Raw genomic sequence first — 6,781 nt, 5'->3', positions numbered from 1 at the left:
TAGTAAAAGGATATTCAGCAGCCACGAGGACCAACTACTTCCCACTTGTGGTTTCCTCTCACACAGTTGGATGGGAACAAGTCACCTTCCAGAGCAGAGAGTAGCCTCTACCCGTGACTAGAAATCTGTGAAATTGAGAATCACCTTGGCAAACTGAACCAACTTGAGATCTCATGCCATAGGCTGCTAACACCTGCACTGGTGATAGCTTATAGATGCACCCTCTGTGTTTTTCTAAGAAAACATTCATATGTCACTGGCATGAGTAATGTATGTTGCCCTGAAAACACCAGATGCAAAGAATGAGTTTTTACTTTATCAGGCCCTTCTTAAGACTCAGTTATTGATGTTTATGTGATATTTCCTTTTAAAAATTAAACATTAATATAGGAAACTCTCAACTAATAATTGGAATGTACAGGCAAAACTTTTCTCAGAACTCGGTTGTTTGAAATTTGACATAAGTTTTCCCATTTAAACCCTATTAGGTGATGTAAATGCCCAAGTTGGCACATAAGAGTCTAGTAATACATAATACACCTGCACATATTGAACTACATTCTAGCCAACATCCATTCCTAAGATAAAAAGGTCTTAGCAAACTGGTGATAGACAGAAACCTCTTTGATCTGTGAAGAGCTTTCAGTTAGCAATAATCACACCTCAGATGAACCTCACTGGCTATGATACTGCCACTGTGCAAAGCTCAAAACATCTTTGATCTGTAAAGAATGTTTTCAAACACCTACATCTAGCATCATACTTCATGGTGAAAGTGAATGCTTTCTCCCTAAAATCAGAAACAAGACAAGAATTCTGCTCTTACCACTTAGATTCAACATTGTATTGGAAATGTTAGTGCAAACAGGCAAAGCAAAGAAGTAACAGGCATCCTGATTGAAAAAAAGAAGGAATACTTCTTTAATTAGACATGACATGATCATCTATGTAGAAAATCCAATGGAATCAACAAAAAAGTCTTCTATAACTAATAAGCAAGACTTTCAAGATTTCAAGATACAAGAACTATATATAAAAATCAATCATATGGGGCTCCTGGGTGGCTCAGTCAGTTAAGCATCTACCTTTGGCTCAGGTCATGATCTCAGGGTCCTGGGATCAAGGCCCTGAGTCTGGCTCTCTGCTCAGCAGGGAGCCTGCTTCTCCCTCTCCCTGCTTCTCTGCCTGCTTCTGTGCGCACTTGCTCTCTGTCAAATAAACAAACAAGTCTTTAAAAAACTAAATAAAAAAATTAAAACAGGGGCGCCTGGGTGGCTCAGTCGGTTAAGGAGCTGCCTTTGGCTCAGGTCATGATCCCAGCATCCTGGGTTCGAGCCCCACATTGGGCTCCGTGCTCATCAGGGAGCCTGCTTTTCCCTCTCCCTCTGCCTGCTTCTCTGCCTACTTGTGCTCTCTCTCTGACAAATAAATAAATCTTTTTAAAAAATTAAATTGTATTTCTGGGAGCAAGATGGCGGAGGAGTAGGAGACCTGGATTTCGTCTGGTTTCAGGAATTCAGCTGAATAGGGACCAAACCATTCTGAACACCTACAAACTCAACAGGAGATTGAAGAGAAGAATAGCAACAACTCTCTGAACAGAAATGTGACCACTTTCTGGAAGGTAGGACGTGTGGAGAAGTGAATCTGAGGCGTTATTTGGGAGGATAGACGGCGGGGGAGGGAGCCTCCATTGGCCACTTCAGGCAAGTGATAGAGCAGTGGAGCACAAAATCGGAACTTTTAGAAGTCGGCTCCGCTGAGGGATGTCGCTCCAGTGGCTAAGCAGGGGTGGAACCCTCGCGGGACAGTGTGGTCTCAGGACGCTTGGGGTCACAGAAAGACCAAGGGTGCCTGAGTGTGGCAGAGCTCCCAGGTATTCGAGCGGGGAAGCCGGCTGCAGAGACGGAGCCGAGGCGCGGGCTCTCAGCTCAGGGTTGCCATAAACTGTAATCCGTGGCACAGTTGGGCCACTGCTCCTCCAGCAGGGACCCAACAAGGGCAGAGATGGGGAGACTCTCCTTCCTCCCCGGGGAGGAGCAGCGTGGGAGCGCACCACAGGGATCTGCTGGGTTTGGAGACTCCACACGGGGTCAGGTGCCAGACATAGAAACGCTCAGTCACAGGCCGGGTGAGCACGGAGTGAGGCCAGAGACCAGGGAGACGGGAGTGACTGCTTTTCTCTGGGGGTGCACTGAGAAGCAGGGCCCCCGAGTACTCAGCTACTCCAGGCAGAGAGTGGGAGGCCACCATTTTCACCCTGTTCCTCCAAAGCTGAACTGAGAGCTTGCAGGGAACAAAAGCTCCTGAGAGCATCCCGAGCAGCTTCCTTAGCCCGGACCGACAAGGGCGAGGCAATTCTGCCTCCAGCAAAGACATTTGGGAACCAGGGCAACAGGCCCCTCCCCCAGAAGATCAGCACGAACAGCCACCCAAGACCAAGTTTACTGATCAAGGAGAATGGGAGAACTCCAGCGCTAGGGGGATACTGTACATAGAATTCATGGCTTTTTTTACAATGATTCATTAGTTTTTCAAAGTTAATTTTTTAACTGTTTTTTTTTAATTTTTCTTTTTCCCTTTTTCAACCATCTTATCAATCCCTTTTTTAAAAAAACATTTTTTATTTTTCATTTTTAGAGTCATATTTTATCCCTTCATAGTAGTTACTCTTATTTTTGGCACATATATATATAAGTTATTCTCTCTCTAAAATTTTGAGATACAGTTTCTTCTAACAGATCAAAATATACCCTAAATCACTAGTGTATGGCTTTGTTCTAGTCTCCTGCCTGATCACACTCTCTCCCTTTTTTTTCTTTTTTTTAAATCTTCTTCTTTCTTTTTTCAAACAACTTCTTATCAATACCTTTTATAAAATCTTTTATAATTTTCATATTTACAGTCATCTTCCATCCCTTCATTGTATCAACCCTCATTTTGTACATATATAAGTCCTTCTTCCTTCAAAATTTTAGGAGGCACTTTTTTCTAACAGACCAAAATACGCCCAAAATCTAGTGTGTGGCACTGATCTATGCACTAGCCTGATCATACTTGATCATATTCTGTTTTTTTTGTATTCTTCTGTTTTTGTTTTTATCTTTTTTTCACTCTCTCTCTCTTTCTCTTTTCTTTCTTTCCCTTTCTTTTCCGCTTCTTTCAGGTCTTTTCTGATTTATATACAGTATATTTGCTGGGCACGTTGTTAACCTGTTAGCATTTTGTTCTCTCATTCATCTATTCTCCTCTGGACAAAATGACAACATGAAAAAAATCACCTCAGCAAAAAGAACAAGAGGTAGTACCGTCAGCCAGGGACTGACTCAATATGGACACTACTACAATGTCGGACCTAGAGTTCAGAATCATGACTTTAAAGATACTAGCTGGGCTTGAAAAAAGTGTGGAAGTTATTAGAGAAACCCTTTCTGGAGATATAAAAGAACTAAAATCTAACCAAGTTGAAATCAAAAAGGCTATTGATGAGGTGCAATCAAAAATGGGGGCACTAAATGCTAGGATAAATGCGGCAGAAGAGAGAATCAGCGATATAGAAGACCAAATGATGGAAAATAAAGAGGCTGAGAAAAAGAGAAACAACTACAGGTCACGAGGGCAGAATTCGAGAGATGAGCAATACGATAAGATGAAACAACATTAGAATAATTGGGATCCCAGAAGAAGAAGAAAGAGAGAGAGGAGCAGAAGGTATATTGGAGCAAATAATAGCAGAGAACTTCCCTAATGTGAGGAAGGAAACAGGCATCAAAATCCAGGAGGTACAGAGAACCCCTCTCAAAATCAATAAAAATAGGTCAACACCCCAACATCTAATAGTAAAACTTATGAGTCTCAGAGACAAAGAGAAAATCCTGAAAGCAGCTCAGGAGAAGAGATATGTAACCTACAATGGTAGAAACATTAGACTGGCAACAGACCTATCCACAGAGACCTGGCAGGCCAGAAAGGACTGCCATGATATCTTCAGAGCACTAAACGAGAAAAATATGCAGCCAAGAATACTCTATCCAGCTAGGTTGTCACTGAAAATAGAAGGAGGGATAAAGAGCTTCCAGGAAAAACAAAAACTAAAGGAATTTGCAAACACGAAACCAGCCCTAAAGAAATATTGAAAGGGGTCCTCTGAGCAAAAAGAGAGCCTAAAAGCAGCAAAGATCAGAAAGGAGCACAGACAATATGCAATAACAGTCACCTTACAGGCAATACAATGGCACTAAATTCCTACCTTTCAATAGTTACCTGAATGTAAGTGCCTAAATGCCCCAATCAGAAGACACAGGCTATCAGATTGGATTAAAAAACAAGACCCATCAATATGCTGTCTGCAAGAGACTCATTTTAGACCCAAAGACACCTGCAGATTGAAAGTGAGGGGATGGAAAACCATTTACCATGCTAATGGACACCAAAAGAAAGCTGGGGTGGCAATCCTTATATCAAACAAATTAGATTTTAAAACAAAGACTGTAATAAGAGATGAAGAAGGACACTATATCCTACTTAAAAGGTCTATCCACCAAGAAGATCTAACAATTGTAAATATCTATGCCCCTAACATGGGAGCAGCCAATTATATACGGCAATTAATAACAAAAGTGAAGAAACACATTGACAACAATACAATAATGGTGTGGGAATTTAACACCCCCCTGACTGAAATGGACAGATCATCTAAGCAAAAGATCAACAAGGAAATAAAGACTTTAAATGACACAATGGACCAAATGGACTTCACAGACATATTCAGAACATTCCATCCCAAAGCAACGGAATACACATTCTTCTCTAGTGCCCATGGAACATTCTCCAGAATAGATCACATCCTAGGTCACAAATCAGGTCTCAACAGGTATGAAAAGATTGGAATTATTCCCTGCATATTTTCAGACCACAATGCTTTGCAACTAGAACTCAATCACAAGAGGAGAGTCGGAAAGAACTCAAATACATGGAGGCTAAAGAGCACCTACTAAAGAATGAATGGGTCAACCAGGAAATTAAAGAAGAATTTTAAAAATTCATGGAAACCAATGAAAATGAAAACACAACTGTTCAAAATCTTTGGGATGCAGCAAAGGCAGTCCTGAGAGGAAAGTATATAGCAATACAAGCCTTTCTCAAGAAACAAGAAAGGTCTCAAGTACACAACCTAACCCTACACCTAAAGGAGCTGGAGAAAGAACAGCAAAGAAAGCCTAAACCCAGCAAGAGAAGAGAAATAATAAACATCAGAGCAGAAATCAATGAAATAGAAACCAAAAGAACAGTAGAACAGATCAATGAAACTAGGACTGGTTCTTTAAAAGAATTAACATGATTGATAAACCCCTGGCCAGACTGATCAAAAAGAAAAGAGAAATGACCCGAATCAACAAAATCATGAATGAAAGAGGAGAGATCACAACCAACACCAAAGAAATACACACAATTATAAGAAGATATTATGAGCAACTCTATGCCAGCAAATTAGATAACCTGGAAGAAATGGATGCATTCCTAGAGATGTATCAACTACCAAAATTGAACCAAGAAGAAATAGAAAACCTGAACAGACCTATAACCACTAAGGAAATTGAAGCAGTCATCAAAAATCTCCCAACAAACAAAAGCCCAGGGCCAGATGGCTTCCCAGGGGAATTCTATCAGACATTTAAAGAAGAATTAATACCTATTCTCCTGAAACTGTTCCAAAAAATAGAAATGGAAGGAAAACTTCCAAACTCATTTTATGAGGCCAGCATTGCCTTGATCCCAAAACCAGAGAGAGACCCCATCAAAAAAGAGAATTACAGACCAATAGCCTTGATGAACATGGATGCAAAAATTCTCACCAAAATACTAGCCAATAGGATCCAACAGTACATTAAAAGGATTATTCACCATGACCAAGTGGGATTTATCCCTGGGCTGCAAGGATGGTTCAACAACTGCAAATCAATCAATGTGATACAATACATTAACAAAAGAAAGAACAAGAATCATATGATCCTCTCAATAGATGCAGAAAAAGCATTTGACAAAGTACAGCATCCTTTCTTGATGAAAACTCTTCAGAGTATAGGGATAGAGGGTACATACCTCAATATCATGAAAACCATCTATGAAAAACCTACAGTGAATATCATTCTCAATGGGGAAAAGCTGAGAGCTTTTCCCCCAAGGTCAGGAACGTGGCAGGGATGTCCACTATCACCACTGCTATTCAACATAGTACTAGAAGTCCTAGCCACAGCAATCAGACAACAAAAAGAAATCAAAGGTTTCCAAATCAGCAAAGAGGAAGTCAAACTCTCACTCTTTGCAGATGATATGATACTGTATGTGGAAAACCCAAAAGACTCCACCCCAAAACTGCTAGAACTCATACAGGAATTCAGTAATGTAGCAGGATATAAAATCAATGCACAGAAATCAGCGGCATTCCTATACATCAACAACAAGACAGAAGAGAGACAAATCAAGGAGTCGATCCCATTTACAATTGCACCCAAAACCATAAGATACCTAGGAATAAATTTAACCAAAGAGGCAAAGGATCTGTACTCAGAAAACTATAAAATACTCATGAAAGAAATTGAAGAAGACACAAATAAATGGAAAAACCTTCCATGCTCATGGATTGGAAGAACCAACATTGTGAAGATGTCAATGATACCTAGAGGAATCTACACATTCAATGCAATCCCCATCAAAATACCATGCACCTTTTGCAAAGAAATGGAACAAATAATCCTAAAATTTGTATGGAACCAGAAGA

The 6,781-nt window shown here is 40.4% G+C and overlaps 1 pseudogene; it reads right to left on the bottom strand.

Moving 5' to 3' along the window:
• Window positions 1–551: 551 nt before the first annotated feature.
• Window positions 552–707, bottom strand: LOC112833489 (U4 spliceosomal RNA; annotated as a pseudogene).
• Between the last annotated feature and the right edge of the window lie 6,074 nt (window positions 708–6,781).

Source organism: Callorhinus ursinus, unplaced genomic scaffold, assembly GCF_003265705.2.
Source record: "Callorhinus ursinus isolate GAN/ISIS: 27379988/994484 unplaced genomic scaffold, GSC_fseal_2.0 scaffold116, whole genome shotgun sequence".
Classification (NCBI taxonomy): Eukaryota; Metazoa; Chordata; class Mammalia; order Carnivora; family Otariidae; genus Callorhinus; species Callorhinus ursinus.
The sequence above is the reverse complement of the archived record's forward strand: the minus strand, read 5'-3'. Positions and strand labels throughout refer to the sequence as shown.